The following is a 21,995-nucleotide window of genomic DNA, read 5'->3' as shown; positions in this document are numbered from 1 at the left end:
CCTGGGCAATGTCAAAATTCTATGTATTCAGTTCTGTTCTCCAGTTCGTGTTTTGTTCACTACTTATACTCTTAATGCAGTGCGACACCACTAATCATCAGTGTATACTTTCTTGCCACGCCGCCACTTCGAAAGTAATCGTTTGTGTTTAGGTGTTAACGGCGGCGTACGCATAGGCAGTAATTCCCTAGTCCGGCTGCTGCTAGTGTCCAACCGACTCTGCGGCAAGACAAAGAATATTGCAAGGAGTCCGATACTCTTTCTCGGATAGCAAATGCGGATGTACTTGGTGCACAACACAGCGATCCTCCCTTGTGGAGGTCAGACGTGGTCGACCGGGATCTTGACGACGAGTACGCCTGCCCTCAGGTTCAGATGCAGTCCGACATTGTCACATCCGAAGGCCCAACAACTCAGGATATTGCACAATTCGATCAGCAAGTCAAATGGGAACATCCTCTGCCAGGTGCTGATAACGCTGTCTCAGACGAGTACGTAGCACTCCGTGTCCTTCACAATGATCACTCAACATCTGACGCTGTTTGCGTCCCTTGTGTACCCTACCATGCCTGGTAACAACCTGAGTCGCGAAATGTGCTAATATACTCTGGTGGCCGTTCTACTTGTCCCAGAATGTTTCAACTCTAACCATTTACAGTGAAGCGCCAAAGAAACTGGTACAGGCATGCATATTCAATTACAGAGAGATGTAAACAGACAGAATATGGCGCTGCAGTCGGCAACGCCTATATAAGACAACAAGTGTCTGGTGCAATTGTTACATCGGTTTTCGCTGCTACAGTTGCATGTTATCAAGATTGAAGTGAGTTTGAACGTGATGTTACAGTCGGCGCAAGAGCGATAGGACACAGCATCTCCGAGGTAGCGATGAAGTGGGGATTTTCCCGTACGACCGTTTCACGAGTGTAGCTAGAATATCAGGAATCTGTTAAAACATCAAATCTCAGACATCGCTGCGGCCGGAAGAAGATCCTGCAAGAACGGTACCAACAACGACTGAAGAGAATCGTTCAACGTGACAGAAGTGCAACCCTTCCGCAGATTATGCAGATTTCAATGCAGGGCCATCAACAAGTACTAGAGTGCGAACCATTCAAACATCGTCGATATGGGATTTCGGAGCCGAAGGCCCACTCGTGTACCCTTGATGATTGCACGTCACAACGCTTTACGCTTCGCCTTTACGCTGACATTGGACTGTTGATGACTGGATACATGTTACCTGGTCGGACAAGTCTCGTTTCAAATTGAATCGAGCGGATGGATGTGTACGGGTATGGAGACAACCTCGTGAATCTATGGACTCTGCGTGGCAGCAGGCGACTGTTCAAGCTAGTGGAGGCTCAGTAATGGTGTGGGACGTGTGCAGTTGCATTGATATGGGACCCATGAGACGTCTAAATACGACTCTGACAGGTGACACGTACGTAATCATCCTGTCTGATCACCTGCATCCATTCATGTACACTATTAATTCCGACAGACTTGGGCATTTCAAGCAGGACAATGTGACACCAACTACAGAGTGGCTCCAGAAGCACTATTCTGAGTTTAAACACTTTTGCTGGCCACGAGACTCCTCAGACGTGAACATTACTGAATATATCTGGGATGCCTTACATCGTGCGGTTCAGAGGAGACCTCCACGCCCTCTTGCCCTTACGGATTTATGGACATCCCTACAGAATTCATGGTGTCAATTCCACCCAGCACTACTTCAGACATTAGTCGAGCTCATGCCATTCGTGTTGCGCCACTTCTGCGTGCTCGCGAGGGCCCTACACGGTATTAGGCAAGTGTACCAGTTTCGTTGGCTCTTCAGTGTATGTATTCGCCGATGGTGTGTACGTGTGCGAAGTTAAATTTTCATCCGATCACGTCTTCTGAGTGTTTCACTTTTTTGTCAGAGAGTGTATGTTCCAGACAACGCCGTTGGAACTATTACTGTCCGCAGCTCGTGGTCGTGGGGTAGCGTTCTCGCTTTCCGCGCCCGGGTTCCCGGGTTCGATTCCCGGCGGGGTCAGGGATTTTCTCTGCCTCGTGATGACTGGGTGTTGTGTGGTGTCCTTAGGTTAGTTAGGTTTAAGTAGTTCGAAGTTCTAGGGGACTGATGACCACAGCTGTAAAGTCTCATAGTGCTCAGAGCCATTTGAACCATTTTTGAACTATTATTGGATTATATACCTTGAGTTTCATTTTGGTGCAAAGTGTGTGTGATGTCATTTTCTTTTTCACGCAGAAGTATGTCCGAGTTACACTAATAATTCGTTATTTTATCTCAACTTTAACTTACTGCTGTTATTAAACCGGCGACGCACATATTTATGTTTTCTTCTCAGCGAAACATATATCTCATGCTTGCAACGAGACTCTCTCCACTGCTCCTCTGGACTGCACCAAGACTTCGGTCTCTTCACTGTTTGTATTTTGCTCGCATTCTGGGCTAGGTCACTCATTATCCCCACCATTTCGACTTCTCAGTTTTTCATTACGATTGGTGCCATTCTCATTGATGTTCATTTCTCAGATGACTTTCTCGAGTATCATGTTAAACATTATGGACGAAGTGCAGCTCATTGTCACAAAACTGCGTTTATGTTAAATTTGTTGGACCTCTCCCTGGTATTTCACCTTTGCACTTGGTTCTGCACACTTATTTCTTTAGTAAACTGTATTCCTTCAGTATGTTACTCATCCTCAGCCCATGGACATCAGTGTATCCCTTGGAATAATGTATAAATGCTGGCAGAATTGATCTGTTGTACCTTTAAAACTTCTCGAAGATTTGTCTTATGGAAAGCATTTGAGACATACTTGATATTGGAAGTTATTTGTTATAATTTTCCAACGTCCATAAATTACATTTTACGTGTCTACTATTCACGAGCAATCTTTGCTGTCATATCTGTACATTCTGATCGATTTTCGTATGCTCACTACTGCTTCTGCTACACTAGTTTATCTTGGTCAAGATTCTTATGGCGGGAGGCTCCTCATCCAATGAGGATTGAGAGGGCTGTGACGGCCCTCATGGCTTACAATTATGAAACGTAAACAAAGCCTTCATCTTCCTTCCATACCGTTCGACTGTGTTCTGGAGTGATGGTGTGCTCCTGCTTGTATGTGATACCGAATGATAACAAGAGTGGCTGCGTTGAAATACACTGAGGAGGATGGAGAGCAGCCTACAGTTTGTATTCATGAAGTAATACTGAGAATTGTACACAAAATTTCTCCGTGCATCTATTCTGGAAGGCAAGGTAATGTGATTGAACTGTCTCATTTTTAGAGTTCTGAAGGGCGATCTATTTTAATTGTTAAAAACCATTCAACAGACAACATCGTATAAAATATTTCTTTATTCAAGACAACCGGTTTCAGCGAAGTCTGTTGAAACTGGCTGTCTCAAAGAAAGAAATATTTTATGTGATATTGGCTGTTCAATGGATTTTAGCAAGGTAATGTTATTTCATTTTTAAAGGACTTTTTGCACTTCGTATTTTTACGATTCTTTGTCTTTGTCTTTGTCTCATAGCGTACCATGTGAATTATGTACTGGTATTCTTTGGGTTTTAATAATCAAAATTCAAAAGACAATATCATATAATTATTAACATTTCGTAACATAATCAATTAAATAAACTAAAATGTACATTTCCGTGATTTTGGTAGTGAGTAACCATAAAGCCTTGAACCAATGCCTTGCACAGGAGTAATTAGAGAAATGATATTGTGCCTTCAGCTCAATCATTAGTTCGTTGATAACCATGTCTCACGTCGTACGGATTATACGAAAAGAAATAATTTGTTTTCAGGTTCCAGAAGATAAGTTAGCCTTGACAATTCTAGATAGGCATCTGTTCGCGGCACTGATACATTATTTTGTGGGAACCGTTTATTATTAGTTACTAACATCCATAAATGAATCCACAGTTATGATGCATGTCTTTCCTACTATGGATAATCTAGAATTATAGACGATGCTTATGGGATCCGAGGTTAGATTTAGTAATAAGAAATTTTTTCAGTTAACGACAGTATATCATTTCAGATGCCGAAGAATATCCGTTGTGTTAAGTATGAGTGTCTGTATCGAATCATACTTGAAGATCAGTCAGATCGCGCAATAATATTATTTTTTGGGCTTTGTTCCCTTAGTAAAGAGTTTTAATCAGGGCAAATTTATGTGAAAGTTTTTGACCACTACTACTAGAAGCGCGTTTTAAAACACCATACATTCTTCCTGAACGAAACCCTATTGATAATTTTCAAATACTTACAGAATCAAGAGGTTCAATTTATCTATCTTGGCTAATGAAATGACTTCGTGTGGTAAACCCAGTACTGAGAACACAGTTAAAAAAATTGAGATGCGTTTGTACTAACTAGGACAATATTTCACATTGAACAGAATGGTGCCTCGTAACCGAAGATTTGCAATTACCTCGCGAACTGCTCATTTGAGGTCCCCATCTTAAGTGAAATGTTTTTGCTTAGGTTGTCGCATATCTTCACGCGTGTCAGCTTTCACTGTCATTTGTTATACACGCTATGTATTTTCTAAACTACTGTGTTACGGTTATTCTCTAGAAGAGTTTTGCTTGTAATGTTTAATAACATTCACATAAACAGAATTAGGAACGTTCTCAAGAAACAAGGAATAAAAATATCATACCAAAGAATAACTCAGTAAAGAAAAGCCTAAAGAAGGAAGATGAAAATGATACATATAAAAATGTGACATTTATCAACTTCAGTGTAACAACAGTGATGCTCTATACCAGGGGCGGCAAAGAATTTGACTCGCAAGCTGAGTAAGTCCTGGCATGAGTTCCATAGCGCTCAGCCTCGCCATACACTTTCCCCACCGCAGTCGCGCTGCATATGACTTGGTTATGTATTTCATAATTCTCAGCAACATAGATAGAAAAATAACTTCTCAAAACTTTTTTGCGTGCTGAAGAAACTATAATTTTTATCTGGTACAAACTATAGGCATATTCGCAGACACAGGTAACTTCACAGATTTTGGCACTTAGGTTGCCACGTAGTCATGGCGTATTTGGTTTCATAAACGAAACCAGGTCTTTCACACAAATCAAATACATCGAAGGAAATACTGAAGCACTTCTACAACCTCATTACGGGGACGTGGAAACTGTGTCTGAGGAGAGCAATGTACAACTCCTGGAGAGTTTTAACGTGAAGGGATTTGTCGTTAAAACAGGAAATACTCTGCAAGTCAGTCAAATGGTTCAAATGGCTCTGAGCACTATGCGACTTAACTTCTGAGGTCATCAGTCGCCTAGAACTTAGAACTAATTAAACCTAACTAACCTAAGGACATCACACACATCCATGCCCGAGGCAGGATTCGAATCTGCGACCGTAGCGGTCGCTCGGCTCCAGACTGTAGCGCCTAGAACCGTACGGCCACTCTGGCCGGCGCAAGTCAGTCAGTTACATCTGCATATGCTCAGGGACGCTTTCAACTGAAACGGCAAACAGCCTCGAAAACAGCTCGAAAACACGTGTAAGATTGGCAGTGACCACAAAACGTTTGGGAAACAATCTTTGCATTTCTTTCAAGGTCACAGTGAATTCTTCATACCTCGTATTTTCTTTAACGGCAGTTAGTTTAGGGAACTGGACTGTGTGTGTCAGAATATGTCCCAGCTGTAATGTGATTTTCTTTTTAAATGCATCCCCATCAAATCAGAAAGTTGTTTCTCATCTTGCAGTGTCTTACTGTGGGCAGTATGCGGTCAAGTCCACCTAAAACGCAAGGTTTGCAATCCATCCAGGATGTTTTAATTTTCATTACTGCTCTCCTTTTACCTTCATGAATTCAACAATAGCGTTCCAGGCTTGCTCATAGACTTAACCAATGTACCGGGTGATCAAAAAGTTAGTATAAATTTGAAAACTGAATAAATCATGGAATAATGTAGATAGAGAGGCACAAATTGACAGACATGCTTGGAATGACATGGGGTTTTATTAGAACCAAAAAAATACAAAAGTTCAAAAAATGTCCGACAGATGGCGCTTCATCTGATCAGAATAGCACTAATTATCATAACAATGTGAGACAAAGCAAAGATGATGATCTTTACAGGAAATGCTCAATATGTCCACCATCATTCCTGAACAATAGCTGTAATCGAGGAATAATGTTGTGAACAGCACTGTAAAGCATGTCCGGAGTTATGGTGAGGCATTGGCGTCGGATGTTGTCTTTCAGCATCCCTAGAGATGTCGGTCGATCACGATACACTTGCGACTTCAGGTAACCCCAAAGCCAATAATCGCACGGACAGAGGTCTGGGGACCTGGGAGGCCAAGCATGACGAAAGTGGCGGCTGAGCACACGATCATCACCAAACGACGCGCGCAAGAGATCTTTCACGCGTCTAGCAATATGGGGTGGAGCGCCATCCTGCACAAACATCGTACGTTCCAGCAAGGTGTTTATCAGGCAGGCTGGGGATGATGCGATTCTGTAAAATATCGGCGTACCTCTCACCCGTCACGGTAGCAGTTATTTGCTGTCCAGCGCCATCCGTCGGACATTTTGTGAACTTTATTTTTTTGGTTCTAATAAAACCTCATGTCATTCTAAGCATGTGCGTCAATTTTTACCTCTCTATCTACATTATTCAGTGGTTTATTAAGTTTTCAAATTTATACTGACTTTTTGGTCACGCGGTACTTTACAGTAATATATAAAGACTCCACGTTCTTCCTTCAGTTCCATTGAAAATTATTGAAACTGACAGTTGAATAATGGGTGCGACTTCAGAAATTTTACTATTCATACACCAGTTTCTGCACATGATACGTGCCTGAAAATTTAGCGCAAAATGCATCTTGCTATACAGAAGAACAATGAATCTCATCTGTCGATCGTAATTTTTTGCCCTTTCATTGTCATTTAAATCTTCCAATTCTTTTTGCATAGTATCATCGCTTCATAGCAAATTCGCAAAATCCATCGCTCATGCGATTGCGTAATATATGCTGGGAATTCTCATCCCTCTCTTCTTTCATTTCCATTCATTTTTAAAGGATTTTGCCGATAGATCGCTAGACAGCCTCATTTTGTGCAAACAGCTACTGGACCTGTGAACTTCCTTCAAATCACGAACAAATAGCGAAGGGTAAACAGCGCTGACACCACGATTCTGCCGAACTGAAGAGAGTTGTGCCGACCGAAAGATGCCACGCCGCAGTTCTAAATGAAATGTCGCGCTGCACCAAGTACTTCCGGAAAGGAAAGAGGAAAGACGAGACAGGCCGCAGCATCTCCCGCACATGGACCGACCGCGTACTCAGCCTGCGTGAAATTTGGCACGCCGTCGCTGACCCTGCTCTATATTTAGGGCAGACCATCAGAAATATTTGAAATAAGGTAAAAGGAACATAAAGAGCAAGGATAGATATCACGAGGCATTCAACATATGCAGAACACCTCTAGCAAGAAAACCACCGTCCTGCTACAATAGAAATACACATCAAAATAGTCGGATCAGCAACAAGAAACATCTCCTAAACCTAGAACAGAACTTCCAAACTCAAATGGCATTAATAGAAAGAAAACATGTAATCAATGACCAAACAAACATCAGCAACCAAACGTTATTTAAACAAATAAAAAGTGTGATATATAGAAAAACCACCCTAGGCACCATAAAAATAGTATCACATAAACTAGTCACTATACTCAGCATAGACCATCCACCAGTACAAATTATATATGCACACACACACACACACACACACACACACACACACACACACACACACACGAAAGCAGTAAAGCTGAAAAATATGGATACACACAAAAGCAACAGAAAACACTCCAATTACCACTAAAACAAAACACAAGACGTAAACATCTCGCTACAGCAAAAAAAAGTACACAAAATAGGGAGATGGCAGTGGACCTGCACAACATAAAAACGTGAATATATTTAGTGTTAGTAAAAGTGCAGTGCGTTAAGATCTACCACAGATGTGTGGAAGAACGCGAATAATGACGTAAGAAACAAAAAAAGATCGTGAGTAACGATCATGATTTATTGTTATTTTCATTCGTAAATTAAAGCATGAGAACCGTTAATGATCGTAGCAAACAAAATTGAAAAAAATCCATACTGTTACAGTGGCCATCGCAGATGCTTCAAAAGGAAGCAAAACGCGCTTTTATTGCAGTCGCAAAAGACAGTATTAACAAATGTAACTTGCAAATTACTCAAGAGCGTCACCACTTCCATTATTTACAAATCCTGAAATGTAAAGCTGGAGCCCGCATCTCGTGGTCGTGCGGTAGCGTTCTCGCTTCCCACGCCCGGGTTCCCGGGTTCGATTCCCGGCGGGGTCAGGGATTTTCTCTGCCTCGTGATGGCTGGGTGTTGTGTGCTGTCCTTAGGTTAGTTAGGTTTAAGTAGTTCTAAGTTCTAGGGGACGGATGACCATAGATGTTAAGTCCCATAGTGCTCAGAGCCATTTGAACCCATTTTTGTAAAGCTGGACATTTTCCTGCCTTCCCATTATACCAACACGAAGTGTAGCTGTAAGTGTTGACTGCGACAACATATACTTTGCTATAGTGATGTCATAATAACACTACTAAGTGAGTTACTAGGTTCACGCCCTAAGATGAGCGTAGAAAAGAGTGAATAATGCACATTTGGGCAGCAACTGGACCTCTCTTGATCGTGAGATCACAACGCATCCCCGTGGGACCGGCGACTCCAACCTGCTTCCGCTAGAGCAGGCACCGTTTTGTGTCCGAACCTTTATTATGAGTACGTACAATGTACGGCGATATCTACAAGAGCAATGACGGCGGACAGCGAGAGACGAAGCACTGGTCCGTGTGACAAGCCTGAAATATCTTCTCGTTTACCTGTCACGGTCTGTCGTCTGCCATTAACGGCGGTGATTAAGTGCTCGCCGGAAGACATCCGTTGTGTAGATATCGACATGACAGCTTCTCTCGACGGTGACAGAGGGCTTTGTGTAGCTCTCATTCCGTACAACGAACAAAAATTGTTCGATTAAACAACACACAGGTGTTATTAAATTGATAGCACTAAAGATTCGCTGTCGTAGGGGGAAACGTCAACATATCGAGAAGACGACAAGAAAGCAAATCGTTCTGATAGATATATGATCCGTTTGGAATGGTTTCCGAAGTAAACGCTTTCACGAAATTTACGATGAGTAGTCATGAAGTTTTAATTATTTCCTCGAAAAAATAAAGTTATCTGAATAATTTCTTGTTTGTTTGCACATACATGTCTGCAGCGGTGGTACACAATGAATTGCCTGCACCAAAATACCGTAGCACTTGTTAGGAGACCCAAAACGAAATGGCACAGCCCATTGACAAAGGAGAGTATTGCGCGGTAATTATTATTCTGCATTTAAAGGGGAACAAAACTGTAATAATCCATGCTGAGTTGGAAGAAGTGTCCAGCAACAACACACTATTATATGACGCAGACGCTGCCATTGTGGTCAAGCAAGCCTCAGTGACGAAGTATGAAGTGTCGGACCATCTCTCTGTGTGGAACCGCGAATCGAAAGATGGCCTGGTGCATGAAAACTATCGTATCACAATTTAAGTGTCAATGAAGAATGATAATATCAGTTATGGATCAGTTTTCAATATCTTGCACCATTTTAAACATGAAAAACGTCATATCCCAACAGGTTTCGCGAATGCTCACACACATTCAAAAAGACCATCGAACCCAGAGAGCAGCAGAAGTTTTACAGCTGTGCCAGAGATGACTTCTTTAATCTTTTGATCACCGTGGACGAGTGCTGGATGCATCACTACAAACCCGAGACAAAGGAGCTAAGCAGGCAATGGAAGCACGTGGATTCACCACAGATGAAATAGACGAAAACTCTAGCATTATCGGGCAATGTGATGCTGATGTTTTTTGAAACTGCTATGGTATGTTGCTAAAAGATCATGGTCGTTTTGATCAAATCGTCACAGGATTACACTACCGCATTCTCCTTATGAGGTTTTACTTGACTTTACGTTACTTTGCTTCATTTCTTAGATTTTCTAGTAAATTTTGTGAAGTGTTGTAAATGTATTAAGCTGACAGATACGCAGTAACTTCGAAATCCATGGTGTGGTGTAGTGTGTTGTGTGGCAGAGAGTACCTGGTCCGCCGGATTCACCAACTGCCACCCATCCTTTTTCTGTCCCATTTGATGATTACATGGGGGAAAAATTATTGGTAGCCATGCGTATACGCACTAATTATTCCATTTCTCATTACGCGAAGTGGAGAGGTATAACTTGGGGAAAGTGAAAATTTTTTCGTCTCGTATTATACGTAGGCGTGCTGAAAAGAAATGCCTCCGAATTTTTATGTGAAAACTCTTCAAGCTTTTTAAATAAAACGCATGTTATTAACAGTTTGGTGCAATCGAGTTGCAAATTCGAAGAGGTCGTTCAGACATGGAATACCCTCGCATTCAGAATGACAATGCAACACCACTCACGAGCGCTGCGACATTTGCAACCATCCCACACCTTGGATTCATTGTCATCGATTATCCTCCATACAGTCCCGACTTGGCCACATCCGATTTTTATCTGTTTCCAAAACTTAAAGAACACCTTCGAGGAGTTCGCTTTGATAGTGATAAAGCGGTGCAGACAGAGGTGACGTTGTGACTCCAACAACAAAGTAGAACGTTTTACAGTGACAGTATCAACAAACAGGTCTTTCGTGGGAAGAAATGTGTTCGTCGTCATGGTGACAATGTTGAGAAGTGAGTATGTATACATGGAGAGTCCAGATGTAGAAGGCCGGCCGGAGTGGCCGAGCGGTTAAAGGCGCTTCAGTCTGGAACCGCACGACCGCTACGGTCGCAGGTTCGAATCCTGCCTTGGGCATGGATGTGTGTGATGTCCTTAGGTTAGTTAGGTTTAAGTAGTTCTAAGTTCTAGGGGACTTATGACCACAGCAGTTGAGTCCCATAGTGCTCAGAGCCATCAAGCCAGATGTAGAACGTTGATGACGTTTGATTTATTTTTAAAAAAACTTAGAGTTTTCACATAAAAATTCTGAGGCAGTACTTGTCATAGCTCCGTCGTAACATGAGTTTTTGTAATTTTATGGAGTAATGCTCCAACTGGCACAGAGCACCAGTTTTCTCCTGTACTAATGGATTAATACGAGTAATTAAAAACGATCTCTTACTGATCGTTTATAAACTATTATACTGAAAAGTAACTTGTCTCTCATACTTTGATCAGGTATTATATCGCTTCTGGCGATATTCCCTATTGAGAATGACGAACTGGGTGCTGTTACTACGTACCTATTACATACCTATCCTTTTATGTCCAAGCACATTTTCATTTCTGTTCTGTACTAAGCAACGGTGTTGAACTGTATTGAAGACTTTCCGGAAGTTAAGACACGCAATTTCAACTGGTACTCCGCTATTTACAACTTCCTGGATCTCGTGAACGAAGATAAGAAGTCAGTCTCACATGATCGATGTTTGCGGTACCCGTGCTGATTCGTACATTAGAGTTCTTCAGTCTGCAGAAAGTCGTAGTAAGCCAGCATAAAATGTGATCAATAATACTTTATCAAGTGCATATTCAGTCACCTTAAATTCGTTTCACTTCACAGTTAATGTTAAACCGTTTACGGTAGTACTTAAATAGATCACCATCAACACCAATGAACTTTTACACTATCAGAATAGAACAGTGCATCTTTTTCTTAGAACATTTCTAGATTCCTTTGCGAAATCAACGATGGCAACGATATCACCTAGCAGTTCGTCTCACATATCGACTTCTCTTCTGTACTCAGCTAATCTTACGGATAAAAATCTGGCAGTGTTAGGTCTGGCGATTGTGAAGGTGCGATTTAGATGTATGTCATATTTTTGTAGAATAGGAAGGGGCTCTACCTTGTTCTGTGCACCCAACAGAACGTCAAAATGGAAAAATGCAAAAAACAATGTCCTCTCATCCATCCCTCCTAAATAACAGTATCGACCGACAAACACACAAAATGTGTATTAGCATCGAAAACATCAGGAATAGAGGATATACCTATATGAAACATTTGTGTCAAATGACAATTTCCGTCTCCTCCAGAAATATGGACCTGTCCCCTGATAAAACCTATATATTGGTTTCCAGCACAACGCTATGAAAACTGACAAATGAAACAGTGAACTACTATGCAGATTTTTTCATAGTAAATTTACCTATGATCTTTTCTCTTCATATGTACAGTGAATATTCCATTGCCTGTGAGGTGATTTTAGACGGTACACATACTCTGATTTTACTAAGATCAGGCAAATGCTGACCAGACCTAGGCATTGTAGGAGAAATCTTCCTAACATTAGACAAATCACAGGAACTGTAATGACTACAACATCCTGCTGCTAACATTATGACATCCCATTTCACAGTGTGTTTAACCACTTCTGGCACGCAAAGCACGTGTATTCTACAAGTCCTCGGTAGGTAATCTTATGTTGCTGACGGCTCATATACATGGCACACAAGTGATGACTACTGTCTGAGCTCCGAGTTGGCACACAGTTTCATCGATGATGTGTTCACATGGTTCCTGTATGGTGAATGTGGGTGTAAGTTATCATACTAAATTCATTATCAATGATCATTGAAGCACAAGGCCGTGAATGAACAATTTTTACTGCACATTTCACTATCGTGTCTGATCATTTATCATCTGCTTGCTCTCTGCTGTGACATTTTTAATGTAATAGTTTTCCTGTATTGCGATGAGATATTTATTGTGATTATTTATTCTGGTAAGTTTCATGCCTTGCTCTAAATTTGTGAGGAGATAGCTATATTATTTTAAATGTTCTGCAAATGTGGAGTGTTTAGTACCATATTTCCAACATCTGATGTGTTCCTCATATCTTGTGCTAAAATTCCAGCTTGTCATTCCAATATACACTGCACTGCAGCTTGAACTGGTATACAGTTAAGTCCCAGATTTTCTCTTTCTTGGGTGTTGAAGTATTTAAGTACGTTTGATGGGGTATTTATTGTTTTATATGCTATGGAGAGGCCTTCTTTTCTTTAGAATGTTTGCAACCTTGTGTGTTAGTTTGTCCTTTTCACTTGTGTGGTGTGGTCTGCAGGTGCTTTAGTATGCATTGTCTCTGTATGTGGTCTCTTGATTTTTGTATTTTCTTGTACTACATGTGGTTTCTATTAGGTATTTTAGTTTTGATTTTTTAATTCAGCTTCTCTATTGTCTGTAGGCTATGTCATACTCACTGTCTGTTGCTATTTATTTTACTTCTGTATTTATTTTTCATAATTTTTCTTGTTTATTAGGATCTTCTTTACTCTGTGTAACATGTTTCTTAGTGCAGCTTGTTTTGGTTGTGGGGATGATTAGATGTTTGGCGTAAATTGTCTCTGTGGCAGTAGTCTTTCTGTACACATTGAAAGAGGGTTTACCATTTTCCTTTTTATTGTTATCTCAAGAAAGTTTATCTACTTTTCCATTTCCTTTCCTAATATAAAATTTGTGTTTCTGTACATATTTCATACTAAATTTGTATGTTCGTTCTTTTGTATCATCTAGTATCATGTAGTAGAGAGGAAAGGAATATGTGGAAAACACTGATAAGGAGAAGGGACAGGATGATAGGACATCTGCTAAGACATGAGGGAATGACTTCCATGGTACTAGAGGGAGCTGTAGAGGGCAAAAACTGTAGAGGAAGACAGAAACTGGAATACGTCAAGCAAATAATTGAGGACGTAGGTTGCAAGTGCTACTCTGAGATGAAGAGCTTAGCACAGGAAAGGAATTCGTGGCGGGCCGCATCAAACCAGTCAGTAGACTGATGACAAAAAAAAAAAAAAAAAAAAGTAGACAAACTATGTCAACATATCGGTACCAATATATGATTTCATATTTTCCTTGTGTGGCTACTTTTTTTCGAAGGTTTGATTTTGTAAATAGCCTATGAAGATGATGACTTGTGTTCCTGATCTCATTTTGTAGATAACTTTCATTCTCAAATTGGAAGTAATTCTCTTCTGTTAACAGTTTGACAATGCTGATAATTTATATTATTACTTCTGAACTCAGTTTACTGTGTGATCTAAGCTTTTTTCATTACTTCTATGGTCTACGTGCTAGGAGAACATGTGCATGTGTTATTGATGTCATGACACCAGCGATGATATGTGTCATATATCTATGTCCTCCCTGTTTTCTGTCAGGTGTACTGTGGTCATTTTGTGTTATATAATTGATAATTAGGAATATTTCGGAATTATTTTTGTATGTAATATGTTGGAACTCTTCAAAAATTGTCTCATTGGTGTATTGTGTTTGTGTGATTTTGGTTTGCTGCGGAATGTCGGTAATTTTGTATTTTTATGTGCTTTATTGTATTTCTGTTTGTAGCTGAGTATGTCTTAAATGTTTGTAAGAGTTCATTTTACATTTGTTTGAAATTGTGTAGCTCTATCTGATATAAAACAATATACCCTTTACCACACAAATACAGAGAAAGACGTGAAAATTATAACAACAAATAAGCATAGCAGAGAACAAGAAACTGATAAACGACCAGACACACAAACAACAACTTACTACTAAACCATACCAAGAAGTTAACACACAAATAGAACCTTTCACTACAGACAAAAAATACATCCAATAGATGGCAACATTCATAACAAGAAAGTTAACATGATGCAAGAGTATTTGTGCGGTGCTGAAAATGGTGTTTAGTTCTACAGGTAGAACAGCAGCAACACCAACAATTCAATAGGGACAAATGTGAAAAATATTAACACATATAGTAAGTAATAAAAACAATATATTTAATAAAAGGTACCTACTTCAGAACTGTTTGTAACTTACATGTACGACAGCATATAAGTTGAAAGTGATGCATAAATGTAAAAATATGTATGTGTTTCAGGACACCAATGATGCCCTAATAAACTGAGATAAAATAATCCGACACAATAAATATTGTATTTGTTCTGTTGCAGACAGATAGTTCAAACCTGAATATCAATGATACAATATTAATCGCATCTGACAGATGAGGTACACTAGCTATGAAAATTTAATGCACTTGCAAATGAGTGCTACAGACTTCATTTTGGGTAACGTTGGAGAGCAGGACGAGAAATTGGCCCTGCCTCATTCTTACAATGGTGTATAGAGATGGCTACAGGGATGTCAGGTGTATATCAGGGAGATACAGCTCTATGCTACATCCAACAGCTGTCACATTTGATACGAGGATGTCGCCGGCAACGCATGCTAGACCAAACTCTCTTCTGTCATATGCAACACGCATACACACACACACACACACACACACACACACACACACACACACACACAGTGCTCAGTAAAGACAAGATGTGGTGAAGGTGCTGCCTAGGAAGATGACCATAATCTTGAATGGAGCATTAGGTAATGCAAAATTTGCGTGCACAACAAAAGAATGTCTCTCTGGTATGGTAACAGAATTGGCTGAATTATATCACGAATGTGTACTGTCTAGTTCCTTCAGTGAACCGGAAAAGTGTTTATCTACATCCAGACAATTGTCTGAAAGCTACTGTACGGTGCATCAGTATTAATGACTTTTTTGTTGTGTTCCATCTGCATACTTAGAGAGCAAATTGATTATGTGTCTCTGCACCCATCGTAACCTCTTAATCTATTTTCAATCCTCTGTGCATACTGTACTATGGTTACAGCAAAACTGTCACAGCCTTACTTGAATGACGATTTTCCAAATTCACCCAACAGAACTTAAAAGGACAATGTCGTCTTTCTTCTAAAAATTCATATTCAAGTTCCCCCAGCGTTTTTTAAACTTTTATGTGGGCTTTACCAATCTGTTACTTTCCTGTCAGTATGTTTCTGAGTGTGTTCAATGCCTGTTGCCATTGGTACCTCATCAGGTCCCCAAACACTGAAACGATACTCTAGAATTCGTCGTAGTAGTATCTTGCTAACGATTCTCTTTACAGATGCTCTGCATTTCCAGAATCCTTCCAACAAATGTAACTAGGGAATGGTCCAATCCTACATGTGTAAACTTGCTCCGATTTTTTAAATTCATGTTGAATACACCGAAAGAACCACAATGCCAGAATTTTAGCTGCTAAGACGTACGGCATGTAATTAAAAAAAATGTTGAAAACTGTCAAATTCATAGCTCTCCAGATGTCTTGAGAAATATACATCCCTGCTGTAGCTGTAGCAGACAGTGCACAAGAAACACGACAGGCACCTAGCTTTGGTTGATGGTGTACTAGTAGACAGACGACATAGCACACTGCAATCGTAATTTGTAAAGTGATTCTCAGTTTCTGTTTACGGTTTCTCTGACAAAATTGTTCACAGTTGCTATTTGCTTGAATATGCAACTCGTTTAATATCCATAATAATATGCAGTGGCCTTCGCTTTATTGCTAAATGTTAACAATGGTGATAAAACACAATTTTCTGTGTGTTTCTTTCGTAAATTCTTGTTAATAGCAACTGTCTTTGTGAAAGTTACAGAGTTTCGCAGTAATATGGAATCCAGTTAACGTTTTCAACGTTGCAAAGATGAAGTATGAAAAACGTGGTATGTAATAGAAATCACCTACTAACCCTAAAGCCCTACAAATGTGTTATTTTTTTCTTTGACATTCAATCGAGTTATAAGAAACACTTTTCTTTAGAAATTCTGGAATAAGGATTAGAAGAAACAGGAAATAATTCCGTAAATTGTGTTTGAAACGATGATTGGTGTTCTACTTTGAGTCCAGAAACAAAAACACAGCGCGTTCCCAGCCAGAAGAAATTACGTACAGAATTAGTTTTCAGTAACAAAGAATAGGCTAAAAAGTTTTTGGTTAAACAAGGGAGGGAGAAAACGCTTAAAGTTGTGCAAAACAGGTTTCATTTCGTAAAATCTGAGCGTAAGTTGTATGAACGGAAGAAAGATATTCACAAAGAATGAAATATGCCCCAAAATGAAATTCGTAACTCGAATGATTTACAACTGCTCAGGAGACTCAGTGCACCGTTATGAAGGGAGACAGGGCCCTCTGAATGGTAAGCAAGATGAACATTACTGATTTCCATGCTTCTTAGACCTGGTTAAACCGATTTGGAAATCTACACGGAAAAGGCAGCCGCAAAATTACGAAGTTTACTTGCAGTAAACGTATACAGAACACGTCCTTAATACGTAATACTATAGATAAACTTGTAGCTGATGTGCAGACTAAGTTCCTTGTTATCCCCTAAAATGCTGTGTATGAAGCAAGTCAGTCAGGTTTCGCTCAAGAACTGCATTGAAGCACAAGCGAGCTTTATATATATCTTCAGGAACCTCGAGGTAAATTAGGTCCAAAAAAAAAAAAAAGATACGTTTAGTTGCAAAAATCTTGTAATGGACGTAGCAAAATCTGGGGAAATTGGAGAAAGTAATTTTCTGTACTACATTCGATACGTCTTATTATCAGGTGCACTAATTAATTCATTGCTTTTGCTGAACTCTTGATCTGGACATAACGACACCCGACACCCCTGTCTTTAGGAGAACGACGAAAAGACTGACAATATAATTCAGATACCAACCGGAACTAGTAGTGTAGTTCAGCTTCTTTATAGAAAAAACTTTTCAGTAGTGTAAAACATTATCCAGAAAACTGTCTGTATAATTTCTGATAGCTATTTTTCGCTGAATGTTTATCAGCAGGACCGTAGTGTTAAACTTCAGTCATTTATGTATTGTCAGTTTCCATCACAATGTTTTATGAATTTGATCAAGTATGCCTGGTACGAAGCACAGCACGCAGAGCAACATTTCTTACCCCATCCCAATTCTGTCTAAATAAAACTAGTAATTACTGTTTAAGTATCTGAATGCACTAATTTTTCCTGTAACAGGTGTACTTGGTGTACAGCTTAACTATTGCAGATGTAATTGTTACACAATTAACTAGCAGAGGAAAGAAAATCAGCTGGCCGTTGTGGCCCAGAGGTTCTAGGCGCTTCAATCTGGAACCGCGCGACCGCTACGGTCGCAGGCTGGAATCCTACCTCGGGCATGGAAGTGTGTGATGCCCTTAGGTTAGTCAGGTTTAAGTAGTTCTAAGTTCTAGAGGACTGATGACCTCAGATGTTAAGTCCCAAACTGCTCAGAGCCCTTTTTTTTCTTTTGAAAGAAAATCGGGGCAGTGCACGACATTGCACGACAGACGACCACCACAGTCAGGATTTTTAATTTGTTGACGAGGAAAAATGTTACTTTTCATCGTCGAACAGCCACTTCACATTTCTCTGAAGACTATGGAATAAAGAAGTTAGCAAAATATCCATTATACGAAAGTTGCCGTGAGAACTTTGCTACAGGAATCGTTATAAAATATCTATCGTGAACAAATTATAAGTCCTGATTGTGGTGGTCGTCTGTCGTGTAACGTCGTGCATGCCCCGATTTTTTTTTAAAAAAAAAAAAGTCTCTGAGCACTGTGGAACTTAAAATCTGAGGTTATCAGTCCCCTAGAACTTAGAACTACTTAAACCTAACTAACCTAAGGACATCACACACATCCATACCCTAGGCAGGATTCGAACCTGTGACCGTAGCGGTCGCGTGGTTCCAGACTGAAGCGCCTAGAACCGCTCGGCCACAACGGCCAAGTGATTTTCTTTCCTCCGCTAGTTAATTGTGTAACAATTACATCTGCAATAGTTTAGCTGTCGATATGAACTGCAAGTCTTCAAAAATTAATGATATGAGCTTTTCTTTGGTGTGTTTAACGTTCTTAAAATTCGCATGTGTGCACTTTGAACTTCACGCTACGCGGCCGATTCCACGCTAAGGAAGAAGGGCTGTACAAAAAGATCTGCAAATGGGGCGTTTCGCTCGTTCATAATGGCTCAAGCCCACCGCGCTCGGTTGCGGCTTGCCCGATTACGAACGCTGGAAGCGGGCAGGTTGTGGTCGAAGGAGGAGCGAGGGGAGGGCAGGGCAGAGGCCGCCTGGTCTGGCTGCTGTAGCCGCCGTCATTAGCAGCTCTGTGTGCCTGCGGGCTGGTGTCGCTTCTGACGTACTCCCACCAGCTGATGGACTTACACTCATATCACTTTAGTTGTTCTGTAGACGTATATTCCCGAGTGATAGTGTCTAATAGCGACACCGTTACGATCCATAAGAGAAAATAACAAAAATTTGTTCACAATTTGTAGAGTTTCACAGGAAAATTATGTAACTACCAGTTTCGTCGGTCTCATAATGAAAATCACATTGCTGGTATTTTATAACACCGCCTGCTTTATTGATTCAAATGTACATGTGTGAACATGACCACCTAACAAAATTAGAAATCTAACAATCTTGGTGTGGTAATTACGATGTATCAACTCGTTTCGGATCAAGTTTGCTTTGTCCATCCGAAATAACGTTCAAAACCGCACTGAAGTTTCTTTCGCTATTCACATTTGAGGCTGGAACGCAAAATATTCTTCTCGCTAAATTTGATATGGCAAAGGGACTAAGGTTACGCTTTCGCCTCTCAAGCGGATCTTCGTCGTCACGATTATGCACTCGGGTTAAATAGTGGTCAATGTCGTCTGTAGATTGAGTGTGACGTGGCCCACAGTGTAGTCAATCCGAAAACAGAAACTTAATATTTTGGCAGCTGTGTGTGGCTGACATTCTCTCAACGGTCACAAATAAATATTTACAGCTATGACGTTTACATTATAATTTTGTTGTAGCTTATCAGAAACAGATATATCATCACAGATTTGACGCACGGTGTTTAACGTCTCATCGCTATCAGATGCAGATATCAATTTCAGTAATCAGAAGGACGACCACAGAATTATTACTATTCTGTTCAAATGGTTCAAATGGCTCTAAGCAGTATGGGACTTAACATCGGAGATCATCAGTCCCCTACACTTAGAATTACTTAAACCTAACTAACTTAAGGACATCACACACATCCATGCCCGAGGCAGGATTCGAACCTGTGACCGTAGCAGCAGCGCGTTTCCCGACTGAAGAGCCTAGAACCGCTCGGCCACAGCGGCCGGCTATTATTCTGTGCAACAAGAATTTCGACTTTCTCATTTGCGAGACGGAGACAACGACAGTAATTTAAACGCATGTACCCCTGTATCTTTGGTCTCTGTATTACAATGACTTTTCAGTTTGTGTACCCATAACAAAACAAACTGAATAGTTGAAAACTTGTCGACTTCCAGCATTCTCATCGCATCTTCGAATGGCTCTAAAAATGTCATGGGTTCTTTTGCAGTGTTGCTGTCGTAACCAGTAAGTTTTTCAGAGATGCCTCTCTCCGGAAGCTGTTCCATGATTTTTTCGCACTGCCTTACTACGTACTGTAGCATTCTAAACAAACTGTTCCACTTTCTCTCTGTTTCTCGCTTCAAGCCTGTCTACATCGAATTCACCTCACCGGTTTTCTTCATGAAACAGACACTATCTTTAGCAGCGTGAGTCGTGGGATAAACCACTCCCAGCCAGTTTATCGAATAATCAACATACAACACGCGTTTCACGACTGTTTTCAAAACATGTGTGCCGGCCGCGCAGACCACGTAAAACCGCTATTATAAGCGTTCGTTCGGCAAAAGTGAGTAACTTTAACATTTTTAAAACATGCTTGCAGTGCGCCTTAGCAGCTACAATTTTGATAGTGGATTTCGTTTGGTGTGTTCTTACCGTGTGAAAAATTCCAGGGCGGGTCTCGACACGTCGTATTGGACCATTACCTTGTAAGTTTCTTCTTCTTTAATACGGATTTGAACTGGTCTCTCTCATTTCATATCGCTTTTTAGTATTGCCCTTAATTCTCATACAATGTAACGTGTTCAAGGTTTTCGCGTCTTATCTTGTAAGCTGGTACTATCAGGCCCTTTCTCCTTATTATAGATATTATCTTACATTCATCAACATTTAAACAGAACTGCTATGAATTACACTAAGTAGTGCAAGTGTCGGCCATCCCATGTCTCAATACAGCACAACGCCGTTTATGTCAAAATTTCTCATTCACTACGCCAGCAAAAGAGGGCTGCACAATGAAGAACTTGGCGACTAGCAAAAGTGGTCGTAGCTGAGCACCCAGCGAACAGTTTCTGATGGTCCAAGTTCATCCTCTGGGTGCCTCATTACGTCTGATTGGAGCTGTGATCGTATGAGAAACACCTGCTCGTCTGACGCAGCCGTGTGAAGGTGTGTGCCTTCACAGGCCGGAACTAGGAGGGAGAGTATGTGAAACTCCCCTGGACCACCGGCAAAACGTGTCCAACATGCTGCGCACTTCTCCAGAGGGAGAATCGAGACTTCGAGACTCCCAAGCGCTCGGCTTCATTGAAATCCAGGTGATTTGGCGAATTTCGTCGTGTCATATCTATACAGATTATTAAGTTAACAACCACGATTGAAACCAATGACTCCTTTTCCAGCAACTCATATACACATGATGCAGAGTTTTCATGCTCAGTACATTATTATTTCAGCTGGACTACGACATTATGTGTCATTAGTATTGCTGTGTTCTGCCAGTGTTCCAGGCAAATATGGAGTCTCAGCGTGGTATATTGAGTATTGTTCAAAATATTGATTGCCATTGTCACGGCAGAGTGTACAGCGACTCACTCTCAACAATATTACACGCTCAAGAAACCCGAGAGTTCGGTGCACTACTACTGTGACTATCAAATTTTACTCGCAACCAGATCCAGGCGAATATCGAGCAGTGTGTCGTAAAACAGGCTCTCCACATTCGTCAGAAAGAAAAACTCCATTGGTGTAACGTTTGGTGACCGAGCCAGCCACGTTAAACAGATACGAGCAGTACTGAATGCAAAATCAACGACGAAGAGTGTAGTGGGCATTACTGTTGT

The sequence above is a fragment of the Schistocerca americana genome, chromosome X (assembly GCF_021461395.2).
Source record: "Schistocerca americana isolate TAMUIC-IGC-003095 chromosome X, iqSchAmer2.1, whole genome shotgun sequence".
NCBI classification, from domain to species: domain Eukaryota; kingdom Metazoa; phylum Arthropoda; class Insecta; order Orthoptera; family Acrididae; genus Schistocerca; species Schistocerca americana.
This window is presented reverse-complemented; position numbering follows the sequence as displayed.